Source organism: Nomascus leucogenys, chromosome 8 (genome assembly GCF_006542625.1).
Source record: "Nomascus leucogenys isolate Asia chromosome 8, Asia_NLE_v1, whole genome shotgun sequence".
Classification (NCBI taxonomy): domain Eukaryota; kingdom Metazoa; phylum Chordata; class Mammalia; order Primates; family Hylobatidae; genus Nomascus; species Nomascus leucogenys.
The window spans coordinates 15,917,327-15,931,860 of NC_044388.1; the positions used below are offsets into that span (position 1 = coordinate 15,917,327).

Below are 14,534 nucleotides of genomic sequence, written 5' to 3' on the forward strand. Positions count from 1 at the left end.
TAAGACCTCCTGGAGGGCTTCCAGGAAGCCTGCTAAGGTGGTGCCATGCTTCATGAAACCACCCCAACCAGGTCAGACCCACAGCTTGTGGTAACAGGGGTGTTGACTCATGCTAATAACATTCACAAAGACTTATGTGTAAACCAAGATGCCAATATGTTGCTTTTGAATGAAATTAGTACTTATCCAGGTAGCCAGAATACCTATTTAGATTCACTAGCACATCCCTCTCCCTGTAGACCACCTGCATGGAGGTTCACATTATCCAACAGAGGAGGGGAATAAAGGATAAAATTTAAAGATTTAGTGACCCAGGCTCCAGTGGGCTGTGCCTTCATCTGCACCCTTGGGATGTACTTGGTGTCACTCGGGACAGGTGCTTGGGGTGAGCACTGCCTCCCAGAATGGTCCTGGGGTGGACGAAGTCTTTGTTTCTATTCCCATGAGTAACCACCCTCATCCCCAATCAATCACAGTACCCACCAGGCCCAACTTTCTTTACCCTGCTCAGAGGCACATGCCAAACTGAAATCTGCACAGGAGGAGCTATTGAGTGGACTGGAGTGGGCACGGACCCCAGGGCTGACATCCGCAGCCCGTCAGTGGCCCATACACGTCCTGGTGAAAAAGTGAATCAATCACACTAACCAGACTGCCTGTATCGAAAGTAGGAACCAAGACCTGCAAGTGTGAGGCAGCTAGCAGGAGAAGCCCAGGCTCAGGGAAGACACAAGACAGAACTGGGACAAGCAGAGAAGAGGAAGGAGCTCAGATGAAGGCAAATATACTGAGAGGAGTACAGATACCAGTGGGAAGCAGACAGGGGCTGAGCACAAGGAAATTCCAAGGTGCATGCTGGCTGTGGGGTCAGCACTTGGCCTCCCAGGAACCCGCCCTAGTTGAGCTCTCCACCTCCCTGCCCTCCAAGGCTGGCTCACTTGGCTTCCCCTGGTTTTCTGGCACCAGGCCCTTTCCACGACACCCCACCCCAGTCGCCTGAGAAGGTCTCAATTCCCACAACAAAAAGAACCTGCCTAAACACTGCCTCTGGAAGGATACATTCCTTCTTTAGATGCATTTTATGCAATACAGATTCACACAGTTCAGTGAGATGTGCAAACAGCACACTTTCCTTCTTTTTCTTTCTTACAACCTTCCTGCTTGTCTAAAACAGTGCTGTCCAATAGAAACATAATGCAAATCACATAGGTGATTTAAAATTTTTTAGTCACCACATCAATAAAAGTAAAAACAGGTGAAATTAATTTTAATGATTTAGTTTACTTATTCCATTATGTCCAAAGTGTTACCACTTAAAGATGTAATTAGACTAAAAATTGTCAAGACATTTCTTGTTTTTTTCATACTAAGTCTTCAGAAGCAAGGGTGCATTTTACATCGACAGCACCTTTCAGTTGGGACTAGCCACATTTCAGCTGCTCGGCAGCCACATGTGGCTGGTGGCTACCATATTGAGTAAAACAGTTCTACAGTTTGATTTCTTGTTCATCAGCCTCCAGCTCTATTGATGGCAGGCAGAAATATATAGTAAAGTTTTAAAAAATTCCATTCCTTCCCATGAAAAAGAATCTCTTTGCAGATGTACTCAGGATCATTTGCACTCTCTTCTACAACCTCAAGGAGTGGGGTGCAGGAAAGCCTAGCTATCCTCATGGTGGGGAACGTGAGATGTGGCTGTCAGCTCCTGCCCCCACCCACACTGAGGGGAGGCTGGGTTGCCTAGTTCATTGGGCCATGGGGTGCCTATACACTGCCACCTTGCTTCCCATGAAGTCCCTTAACAGGCCTGGTCCTGTCTGCTGGTATTCTCCACACACCCATGCCCATAAACATGTCTAGAGGTCTCAAAGCCCATGACACCTCACAACCTTTCCCAACCCCAAGGTGGGATGCTGGGACACTAGCACTCAGTTCCAATCTTGCCTTCCTCTCCTGCTTTCCACCTTTTTTTAGGAACCAGAAGGGCTTCCTTATTTGTATTCCTGTGTGAGCCCTGGAGCCTCGTGGATTAAGGGTGCTATCTATAGTGAGGACACCTGACTTGGGATCCTGACTCCACCCTTGAGTAGCTACATGACCTTGAATAAGTTATCTGACTCCTCTCTTCCTACATGTGATCATCCATAAAATGGGTATAATATTGCCATCCCATAGGGTTGCTTGTGGATTAAATGATGAAAACACATAAAACACTCAGTTGAGTGCCAGGCACCATATGAGGGCTCAATACCATGAGTTATTGCAGTACAACAGAAGCTGCTCTAGGTCCTAGCTTTCTTTTTCCCTGTTCTGGGGTATATTTCCTCCCGCTATTCCTATGGCATCATTGGTGAAAGGACTATGGGAAGGAAAACAGCCTACAGATATTGAAAAAAAATGTATCAGAAGGAATTTCTAAGATATTATCCCCATAATAGTTACTACTCAATCAGATTATGGCTCAGTCTGCACCAGGAGCCATCTTGCTGCTTTAAGGTGACTTCTGATATCTCTGTGCAGATGAGTGGTAGGTATCAGAGAGTGCATGCTTCTGCATCTTTATCATCATGTAGTTACCCCAAGGCTCTGTCTACAGGTCCAGCAGTTGAATTTCTTCCAGTGTGGCTGTGCAATCCAATGGACAGCTTTGAACTTCTCTCCAGTGTGTCTGAAACCCCCTCAAGGACCAGAGGCAGCCCATGCAGGGCAGCTCCATCACCCCAGTCCAAAGCCTCTGGCCTCTGGGGAGCCTCTCCAGACTCTTCTCTAGGTTTTTGCTGCAGCCTTTTCCTCCATCTGGGTTTCAAAGCCTGCCTGGAAGTCTCTGTCTTAAATCTTACATTTTATATTTATAACCCATTCTATTTTAGAAGATTTAAGGTGGCTTACAAGGATTATGTAAAACACTGAAAGATATGTAAGCAAACAGGTAAAATATATATGTATTACTAAAGTTTTAAAGTGTTGCTAAACACTACGGATAATAAGGTCAAATTTCTGACTATTGTGAATGCGCATGTGTATATATGTATGTGCACACATATGTGTGTTGTGCACTCATGTATACGAGAGACAGGTAAGCTGAACAAAAAATTTAACAGATTGTCCCAAGGAGTGGGCAGGGATTATAATTAACTTCATTTTTTTCTTTATACTTTTCTATATTTTCTTAACTTTTTATAGAGAATCTATATTTGTTTTACAATATGAAAAAAGGCAAAAAAAATCTCTAAAGAAAAATAGGTGAGAAAGAGAAAGCCAAACCAAGAGTAAAGACATAAATTGAAGCCCGTGATGAGGCTAAAACAACTCAATTTCTACGGGCAAGCCATGCATTTGGAGCTCAATTTTATAGCAGTCAATGGATGAGGAAAACCTGATCAGTTACACGGGTCACGGGGTCCACGGGACATACAAAGTGATTACTCAGAGAAGCCTGGCTGTCCCTGATATGGAAGCATGAGGCAAACGCCTCCCATGGGGCCCTACGGAGAGGACACTCTGTGATGCAACGAATGCTGTCAGCGACACCCTCACAGTAAACGCCACCGAGTTTCCAGGCTGTTCTAAATCTCCTCAGTGCGGGCTGATGACATCTCACCAAAATGCGGTGCAATAAAAGCAAATTCTTGAAGAGTGGAAACCATGCAGCCAGGTTCATGGTGGGTCTGACTTAATCTAGAGGGAGAGTTTAAAGGATTAAGACCAAGACACAGATCATCTCCTCCTCCCAAATGGCTCCTCTCAGGCTTGGCTCAGCCCCTAAATCATCAAGCAGAATCCTATTCCTCCACTCACAAGACGCTGCAGTCAAACCGACTCAGGCAGACATTTGTTCAGTCCACACATATTCGTGGAGCACCTACTGTGAGCCAGGCCCTGTGCTCTCCTATCGCACAATTACTCCCAGTAACCCCAGACCCATCATATGCCTGGAGCTTCAACCTAGCTCAGCCCAACATCACCTCAGGGCTTGCAGCAAGGACAACACCATATTTTGGCATGGGAGCCTTGAGTGAATCTCCAGGGCAGGAGAAGAACGTGTGTGCCTGCTCACACACCAAAAATGTTCACTTTTGGTATTGGGTGGTTGCAGCGAAGGATTTGGAGGCTTGAGTATGGGCTCCCAGGAAGGACTCCATGATGGATGGGCTCTCGGTCCTGGATGAGGACAATGCAATGCAGGAGATGTGAAGTTGCTCCTATATGGAACCCGTCTCTGTTTTCCATCCCTGCTTTGACCCTGGGCAGGGAAGACCAAAGCCTTCTCTTCCTTCCCAAAGCCTTCTCTTTTCTCCATCCATACAGGAAGGGGTCAAGAATATTGCTGGGCTATGCTGCTTCTGCAGGCAGGTTCACCATCTGTATAACTGTGGCTACCACCTTCCATCTTGAACTCAGACACAGACCTCTCCTCCGAGCTCCAGATCCACATATCCAATCTCCTTCTCAATAGTCACTTGCAAGTCTCAGTCATTTCAAAGTCAACCCAAAGTGGTAATCTTCAAATCTTTCCCATTTCAACAAGTGACACCACTATCCACTAACTGTAAAAGTCAGAAACCTGGATGCCATCTTTGGTAACTCTCTCTCTCCTTCCTCCTGCAGCCAACCTGTCACTAAAATCTGTGTGTTTTATCCCCAAAACATGTCTGCTACTTCTCTCCATTTCCAGCTCCACTGTAAGAGGCTGCTCACACCACCCCCTACATACCCTGAGGAGTCTCCAGGGGCACCCACAGCCTCCTCTGGCTTTCTCTGGGTGACCCAGGGAAAGCTAGGCCCTGTGAGCCACACCGGGGCAGCAGCACTCACCAGCTCACAAGTGCTTCCCTCTTCTGCCTTTGCTGACAACAGTCCCCCAGGTAAGCTTTCGCCTTTCCCTTTGTCGCCCCTTTTCTTTCCACTTCTCTCACTTCTGCTTTCATTTTCTATTCTACTTCTTTCTCTTCCACTTCTGAGCTTTGTCTATTTCTGTTCTCTTTCTTTCTCTCCCTCCTGACTCCGGCTCCACTTGCTTCCTCTTCTTCAGATGTGACAGTCATAGAAAGTCAGAGTTGGCAGTGACCCCATCTGCCCTCTGACAGTATGGAAGGAGACTGTGAGGCTCAGAGAGGCAAAGCAACTCACCCACATTCTCACAGCAGTGGGCAGCACGGTCAGCCCTAGGGCTCAGATACCCCAACCTGGTCCAGCACTCTTCTCCACTTATACCTTACTGTTTTGCTGCTTTTCTTTTCTCCTGTCCCTTATCCCATGACAGTGGCCTGGTGCTGAAGACAGGCCTAGTCATTCTTTGCACAATACCAGTCGATTATTAGGGTGCATAAGTATGTATGTATCTTTCTCTCTTTCACACACACATGCACAGACACACACACACACATACCCCACATTTACTACACAGATACGGACACCTGCACCCAAAGTTTCAGAGGAAGGTGACTTTACCCTCTCCAAATGTTCCTTTTGTGAGTTCTCAGGCCTTCCATTCTCCTTCTGATGAGGCTGATGTATTCTGTTGCAGTTGGATGCACCTACAAAAATCCTCTTCAAAATCCCATCACTTCACCACCAAGGAATTACTCAAATACCATGAAAGAGGTGCTCAAAGGCGATGCGGGGCAGAGGATGGAATAAGCGCCTGACCCTCTGCCCTTCTCTCCTGCAGCCCCATATGGTCTTGGCACAAAAGGGCTACAGAAATCCAATAACATCTTCGGAACCCGTCCAGATTTGACAGAGCCATCTGTGAAAAGCTGCCTGCCAGGGTGGGAGTGGCAGGGTGTTCTGTGGCTATAGATTTAGGGTCAAGGCAGACTGCCAGAGGGGTGGGGCAACCAAAAGGAGGAGACATTGAGGCAGACAGCGGTGAGGGGTGGGGGCATGTGGATGGAACCAGATGGCCATGGACTCTCCTGTTGTGACCACTTAAAACAGGTAGAAATACGCCCCCGAGGTGGGTAAAGTGCACGGCCAACTGCCAGGAGGGACATGGGGAACATAATCTGAACTTAAACCCTTGTAGCCCTGGGATTCTACTGAAAATCTACCCTTGGACAGAGTTTCAAAACAGACATTCAGCAAAGAAGGATGCATTAAGATCTCAGGTTCATCCTAAGGCCCGTGGAAGCACACCAGGCCTCCAGGGCCTGAGAAAAGACAATAGCAGAGCTCTGAGCATGGACAAAGCTACAATATAGTAAGAAGATTACAATATTTTTCCAGGCTATCATGATTTTGCACCATTTTATGGTTTTCAGCCAACATAACTCATTAAATGTGTAACAAAGAGGATTTAACAGCTATACCTTCTTTTATAAGACTTAACATGTGAACAAAACTCAAAGATAGGAAAAAACTCTCCTTTGTCAGGCAGTGAAAAATGGCCACAGTGTCCACAGGTCAGGGCACCCAAGGCAAGTGAGCATGGTTTTGCCCCCATGAGGGACTGACAGTAGCCCAAAGAAGAAGACTGCAGAGGCCAAGACAGCCCAGGTGTTCCTCCCATGCAAACCAATGCATACAAAGTCCACAGTGTATACGAGGGGCCACAGAAAGAAGGGAAGCTGCAAGGGGAGTTGCAAGGGAAGGAGGGAGGGAGGGAGGGAGGAAAACCCAGGGGAGCAAAGGGGAAGTGGGGGATAAAGCAGAGGGGGAAGTGCAAAGAGGAGAGTGGAGATGTGGATCCGGGTCAAAGGGCACTGGGGATCAGGGAGGAAAGGCTGCAAGGATTTGACAATAAGACCCCAAAGGAGGCCTAGAAATGAGTTTCTCCAGGGACCTAATCACTTTTGGAAACCTGTCCCTGAGAAGCTTGCATTGCATAAAGGAGGCAGGTGTGCCCTGCTGGGCTCTGCCTTTCTGCAGCCTGAATTCCTCCCTCCAGACAAGGCCTGCTGGCCCTGAGAACCCCAGCCTTTCTTTCCCTTCGCTGGACCCAGCCAGACACTGGAGGGATACAGGACCAGCACCTTTCCTTTCAAACACACTCAGATCTTCAGTCCAGGAGGAAAGAAGGCAATGCTCCAACCAGGAAGAGGAGAAAAAGGCCTTTCCTGGTCCAGGCCCTGGCCAAGGCCCATCCTTCCATTGTGATGCAATTTCCCTTCCAGCTGCATCTGCTGCCCCCATGGGGAAGCAGATGAACGCCCTCCTGGCTCTGCACCAACAGGCTAGAAGTATCTGCTCCAGCTGACCCTGCTCCTGGGGGCACTGTCTGCACCTCCCTCGTGCCCTCAGAGTAGCCACAAAGAGCTCCCAGGGTATGGAGAGTGAAGCGGGTAATGACAGGGAATGAAGAATCACAGCCAGCATGAGAGCAGGCAATGCCGGCTGCTCCTCCTTGCTCAGGCACACATTTCCAAAGCCTTCTGGGGCTGGCATGAACTGCCTGCACCAAGACTCCTAAGTTAGCCCCCAGACTCACCCACAGCCCCTTCTCACCACATGCCTGGGACACAGGCCTCTTCCTGCCCCACGCTTCCCCATCCTCTGCCCCACCCCACGGTGAACAGTCAGTGAGGTCAAGTCCCCATCCCTGTGGGCCTTGAAGCCCCATTTCCCTCAGGCCAGGAGAGAATTCCCAGGGGGCAAGGTTGGAAACACCCCTCTTTCTCAGAGAAGCTCTCACCCAGCCAGAGGTCAGGCGTGGAGAAGCGCCAGCAGAGTAGCGCATCCCACAGTACAGAGAAGAACTGAGGCCAACTCTCCTCTCTCTCTGCGGAGCTCCTACTGCTTTGATGTGGAACAGATATGACAATGGCAGTAACTGGTGGGGAAAGAGCTTTAAAGCTGCTGTTTTAAATGACAGCCATTGTTCCTTGGCAATTTTATGATCAAGGAAAAGAAAGAGGCCTTTTAAGAAAGGAATGTAGCATATTTAAGGAGCCCTGGAGGATTGGAGAAGGTAGAAGAATGAAGCCGCTCCAAAGATGAGGCAGCTCTGCTCGTCTGCAGCCCTGTCTTCTCTGGAGCCCCAGTACACAGCCCCTCAGAAGCATTTGAGAAACTCCTGGAAGAGGAACCCCAAAGGTCAAGGCCACCTGCTGCTGGTGACCCTCAAAGTTAGACCCAGCAGACATAACATGGGCAGGTGGTGGTACTCTTCCCAGGATGGTGGTACTTTTCCCCACAATAAGAGGCTTCTTGGAGCAGAGTTAAAGGATACATATCCCCCCAGCCCAGCCCAGCAAAGGCAGATATGTAGGGAAAAGCAATTAAGCCAGATAGTAAGAACGGGGTAATAGGCCCCGACCCACATGTCTTTCTGGGGTGGCCCAGCCTGGATTGCATCTCAAGAGGCAGCCATGCGAGGGCTGGTACCACTGTCTAGCTGGCACGAATGGTTTCTGATCCAGGGACAGAACCCATGCTAGGGACAGACCCATGATCTCCTAGCTCTGTCCTCGGGGAGATTGCTGCATTTTCATGTGCCACTACCCCCTCCAGAGTTGGCAATAGAGATCCCCATCTCCAACTACAGGCTCCACATGCCAGTCCACCTCCATCTCAACTGCAAATGCTCGTAAGCCAAACACCCTCTTCCCAGGGCCAGATGCCCTCCAAATTTCCCATTTCTGACTCTGATCCTCTACCTTCCAGGGCATTCATCTTCCTCTCTACTTGATGAGATTCTGTTTCTCCTGGAAAAGCCAAAAGGACTCTTCTCCATGAAGTGCTTTTGGCTTTGCTCTTAGTAGTCTCTCCTCACTCTAAATTAGTGGTTCTCAAAGTGTGGTCTCCAGACCAGCATCATCAACATCACCTGGGAACTTGTTCAGAATGCTGTTCTTTAGGCCCCATTCAAAAGCTACTCAATCGGGAACTCAAGGTAGGGGAGCAACAATCTGTTTCAACAAGCCCTCTACGTGATTCTGATGCTGAAGTCTGAGAACCACTGGTTAAGGGCCATGGAACTCCATGACCAGTGTGTGTGCTGATGCTGCTGGCCCGAGCACCACACTTTGAGAACCACTGCCCTAAACCTCTGGAGCACTTCTGTCCCTCCTGTTCATCTGAAACTCAGGCTCCTGCCTTGTGCGTAGGTGTGATCTTCACAGGACAAGGCTGAGTCTTGCCTGCTTTTTGGCATCTCCACACTACCCTGCAGATACTTAAAATACAGCTCTTGTATTGGATTGGAAAATAGAGGCCCCTGACCTTTGGGCATGGTTCTACCACTGAAGAGATGACCTCAAGCCACCAAAAGCCTTTTGCTTTCTCAATAAAGAGCATACAAGATTTAGTGGGCTGCACGTCATGAAGAAGCTTGATGGCAGGAAAACCCTCCCCCTACCAGATCCCCTCCCTGAGTGGCTGGTGCCTTGAGGTTTGGGCTGGAGACTGCCTGCCAACTACAGCAGAGAGAAAGCGTGACGGCCTGCAACGGCTCCCGCAAAGTCTGTAGCACCATTATCACACCAGCACCATAATGGCAAGAAAAAGTTATTTCTATTTTAAATTGTCAATATTAATCTAATGCTTGCGATGAATGAAGTAGTAGTGATGATAAATGGGGTGTTTAATAAAGATGAAAGCTCCAGCAGCCTCAGAGAAAACCTCCTTTGACTTAAAGTTATCGTCTTGATTAAAATTTCCATTTTATTATCCTAATCAGCAATCTTTGTTCAATGTGCTACAATTTCTATTTTCTCCACTTAGAGAAATAATTAACAACACTATAAACATATTAAAAGTAAAATGTTTATTAAAGTTGCTCCGTTATCCATATTTAACTTATTTTTTAGCAATGCTTCATGGAGACATGCCCTTGCCTCCAGGAAGACTTCCCAGAACCAACCTCTCTGGATAACCCCTTCCTATTCCCAGGGTCTCCAGGGAGCAGACAACCCCTGGTCCCAGTCACACATTCCTGTGTTCAACAGCCCTGCAGTTTAATCCAGTTCCGCTTCATTTCATTCAGTCTGACATCTCTTTATGCAGAGCATAAGAGACTCATTAGTCTCCATTATGAATGTGGGCTAGGGTGGAGACATAGATGGGAAACTGAGGCATCAGAAAATACAAAAATGCCCCCAAATTAGTCAACTTTGCATCTCTCTGGAATGCAAAGGTTAGTTAATTAAAGGTTCCTAATGAACAAATAGCCATTAAGCACCAAGTATGTGCAAGGCTCACTGGGTAGAAACCACAGCACCACACAATCTAAACGCTGTCTCCAGGCAGAGTATCAGGGCACAGGATATCTTCAGCCACAATGCGAAAATTGTTTAGCTCTGATTTTTAAAAACACAACACTTATCCAAACACGGAATCTGACTCCCCATATGCGATTTCTGCTCCGGAAAATATGGAACACTGAAGCCAGGTGGAAATAGCTCCCTCGGGTGACCCTGTGATACTCCCGAGGGTGCACCCTGACCAAGGCCTTCTGGTTCCCATTTCCTGCCTTCTTCTTGTCCTCATCTCAGGGCAGACCAACAGACTCAGTCACCACCTTACTGTGTTCTTCAAACAAGGCTGATTAGGAATCAAGAATTGTCTTCCCTGCGGCCCCTAGAAGGTCCGTTGTGTGTAGCTGTCACTCCCACAGAGGACTTTGGTTTAAAACCACTTAGACACAGCATCTCATTTAATCCTCTCCATGGACTGGTAAAGTAGGTGGAGTGTCCACATTTTACAGAGGAGTAAACTGAGGCTCAGTGAGCTTAAATATCCTGTGCCAAACACACAACTAATAGGCTGGTGGCTGTCCTAGTCCCAGCTGTCTTCCTGGGGCTCCCTGCTTTAGCACACACCTCCAGCCTCAGGGTGAGTGGCTACATCTGAAGCCGAAGGTGGAGCCCAGCCTTGCCCTGCTGCTGTCCAAGTCCTGGGCTCCTATGAACAGCCTCTCTTTGTGGTTTTTTTTTTTTCCATGATGTGTGTGTGCTTTAACCTGAGTCACCTCTGGGTATCCTGGAGCCTTCCACAGGGAAGGCCACGTTCTGTTAATCAGCGTGAAATGGCGCATACCCTCTGACCCCTCAGAAAGGAATGCATACCAGAGTTGACGACACTTAGGGAAATGGAGGAAACAGCAATCCACAGAGGCCCAGAGGTAAGGGCTATTAATCTCCCGCCACCGAAGGAAATGAAATCATTATGTCTGCAGCTACAGAATCCAAAGGAACAAATTTCCTGCCAGGATAATAAATGGATTCTTTTGTTTTTGCCTTGACTCCCATCACATGACCCTCCTGGCCCATTCCTTATCCAGGTGACTTCGCCGGGTAAATACCCAGAGGTTTCCGTTTCAACCTCAATGATGGACCAGGGTCCATCCCACCTGAGCGTCCCACCAGAGCACTGAGCCTGCCTGCTCTGCCCTGCCCCCATGCCTTTCCTTCCCAAAACACCTCCTGCAAAGGTGAGCAAGGCTTCCATCCCCTCTGCAAAGACTTCCATGAAAAGGACCATTCCCCCACCCTCAGGCAGGAGCAGATTTTCAAGCAACTCCATGGAGAAGAAGGGGGAAAAGCCATTTTACCACCGAACAGGCATCACACAAGATGTACTTTGGAAACAATAATGAATAGTAAATATGGGCTATAAAGTTCCCAGGGCAAGCAAAGGAGCACCCACGCGACGCTCTTGCTGATGCGCGTAGTGGGAATAATGCAAGGCTTGGAAGGTATCGCAAAGGCAGCATTATGGGCAACCTGGGCTCCACTGGGCTGCACTAACATTCCTCTAAATGGGGCCTCGGAGCCCTGCCCTGGCAGACTGCAACGTGCAAGCAATGAACCATTTCATAATGGGCTTCTGTTCGGCCACAACACAGAGCACTCAACTTCTAAAATGGGTCTGTATTTGCAAAGAAAAATTGCTGCTGGCTTAACACACAGCAAGGAGCCCTGGTGCCTGGCGAACAGACACAGAGAAAACTTGTGTACTGTTCCTCACTCTCATGTCCCCTGGGCCTCCAAGGGGAGGCAGTGCCTGAAGGATGCAACACCATACTGATCAGAGGAGCTGCAACTCCCAAGCACAGGCTGGCAGCCCCACTTCCCCAAAGGTGTGACCACATCAGAAGACCCTCTGCAGGTGTGAAAAGAAATGATCATGAGACCTCTTTGATCTGGGCACAAAAAACCTCCACCTCCCAAGCACATGTCTGTGTGGGTCAGCAGAGGGGCCAGACGGGGATTGTGTGGGTAGTTCCAGTTCCCTAAGAGAGGGCAGGGTGCATCCTCTGTGAAAAATGGAAGGAGAGCTTCTTAGATGCTCCTCAACTCCACAGAAATACTGTGACATGTGAGTGCTTTGGGGCAAAACAGTGGATAAAATGATAGTGGCAGGAAAAATAAAATTATACCTCCTACAGAGGCAATGTGAGCATGTATATGACTGTTACTGCCTAAGGTCTGCTGGGATATCTCCTCACACAAGAATTCTGTGGGATGCAAAATGTGGCTGGGTGGTCTGGTCTCTCTGCATGCCTGACTCTCCGCCCTGGACCAGAGACCTGGAAGCCACAGCAAAGAGGCATGGACACCAGATCCCTATTCCAAATGTCACTCTTCTGGCCTCGGAGCCTGCACTTCTTCACTCATGCCAGTTGTAGCTATTGCCCACAGTTTTGCAAGCTATTTTTTATGCCTGTCTTTGCCACTAGATGTGTTTCTCCAGAATACAATCTTATTTTATTTATTTCTGCATCTGCAGCAAGATGGATGGGTAGATGGATGGCTGTTTGAATGGATGGATAAGCCAGATCGCCCAAGGCATATTATCTTCATCAATCCCACATCTTATGGAAAGAAATGAAATTAATAGTTACAAAAAACTACTCCATGACAAGTATTGTTCTAGATGGTTCCTACATCTTATTTCAGTCACGCAACTACTCCAAGAATTGAGTTTTATTTTTGACATTTTACAAATGAGAAACTAAGGATCGATAGCATTCTACTGACCCAAAGTCAGGTCTGTAGAATACTCCACATCCAGTATCCAAATGTATAACACTCTCTGTCAGTCTTTTTTCAGATTATGAGTGCAATAAACATTTGTTGGGCACCTGCTTGGTGCCAGGCATCATGTCATGCATTGAAGATTCACAGACAAATCTGAAGTGGATTCAGGTGGAGCTCTTTGGTAAGTAGGGGAGGAAACTCAGGCTCTCCAGGGACTCCACAGCCAGGAAAAGTCTGTCACATCAAAACACATGTAAACTGATAGAGACTTGTGGCTAGAGCAGAGGGAGGAGACAGGCAAACTCTCTTTGACAAAAGCAAAAATGAGCAAAAGTGACAAAAACAACCATCTCAGCATCCTGGAAATTAACCAAAGATGTTCAACAATCTGAGAAGTATTTATATATCAAAGACTGGAGTTTGAATAAGAATAGTGGGCACCTGTGGCATTCTTGCCTAGGAAAGCACCCTCCTCCTCACCCTCCCCTGTGCTCTGTTGATATGAAGGTCCTGCTAGGGAAGGAAACAACATGAAGATCATCAAAGCTGTGGGTCAAAGGGGACTCACTTGATTTGGAGTGGTTGGTTATGCCACATCCAGCAGCAGTATCAGTAGAAGTGATGCGCTCAGCAGGTGAGACCATGGCATGACTGGGGCAAGCATATGCTTGGCTGAGGATGTGCACATACCCAATGAAGGCCAGAGAGGAGCCAACATAGCCACACTCTCCTGGCCAGCCCTAAGGCTATGCTTGCTTATAGAACAGGTGGAAGATCCCACTGGAAAGCCAAAGCCAGAGCAGACTTCAAAATGACCTGAATTTTGAATGTGCTTTCCTACCTACACAAAGATCCAACAGCAGAGAATGCAAGTCTTGAGGCTCAAGGTGCTTGAGCACAACCTCTGTCTTATCATTGGCAGACTGTTAACCTACACAGACCTCTAAGAAGCAAGACATAAAAATAAAAACAAAAATTAAAGCTAAAATCTGAACCAACACAAAAGTGGTCATATACCATAGAGAAGACATATTTCACAGATTAGCCCAGGCAAGTTACTCAACAAACAAACAAACCAGTAACAACATCATCATTCAGGGGAAAAAAATAAGACTCAGAGTTGCTACAATACATTATCTAAAATGTCCCATTTTCAACAGAAAATTATGACACATCCAAAGAAAAAAGAAAGAGTAATTTATACTCAAGAAAGAAAGCAATCAATAGAAACTATCTGTGAGTCCTCAGATATTAGATACAGCAGACAAAAACTTCAAAGTAGCTCTTGTAAATATGCTCAAAAACCTAAATAAAACCATTTTTAAATAACTAGAGAAAGTATAACAATAAGGAACAGAAAAATAGAGATCATCTCTTAAAAGACAGAAATTATTTTTAAAACTAAATGTAAATTACGGAGTTGAAGAGAACAATAACTGAAATTAAAAACTCACTAGAGGAACTCAACAGAAAATTCAAGATTGAAGAGAAAAAAAATCAATGAATTTGAAGATAGATCAATAGAAATTATCATGTCCAAAAAACAGAGAAGAAAATTAAAGTAAAAGGCAACAGAACCTCAGAAATCCATTGATTAACAACAAGCACATCAAC

General features: G+C 47.0%; 1 protein-coding gene across 3 annotated transcripts in view; it reads right to left on the reverse strand.

Moving 5' to 3' along the window:
• Positions 1-14,534, reverse strand: part of EPHB1 (EPH receptor B1) — a 457,376-nt gene that overhangs the window by 394,232 nt on the left and 48,610 nt on the right. Inside the window, exon 1 of one of the 3 annotated variants that reach the window (XM_030816781.1) lies at positions 5,452-5,629. The exons of the other annotated variants lie outside the window; for them this stretch is intronic. The gene's annotated coding sequence lies outside the window, so the exon portion shown is untranslated. Of the gene's footprint in view, positions 1-5,451; positions 5,630-14,534 lie in introns of those variants that run through there. 3 annotated transcript variants of the gene reach the window in all.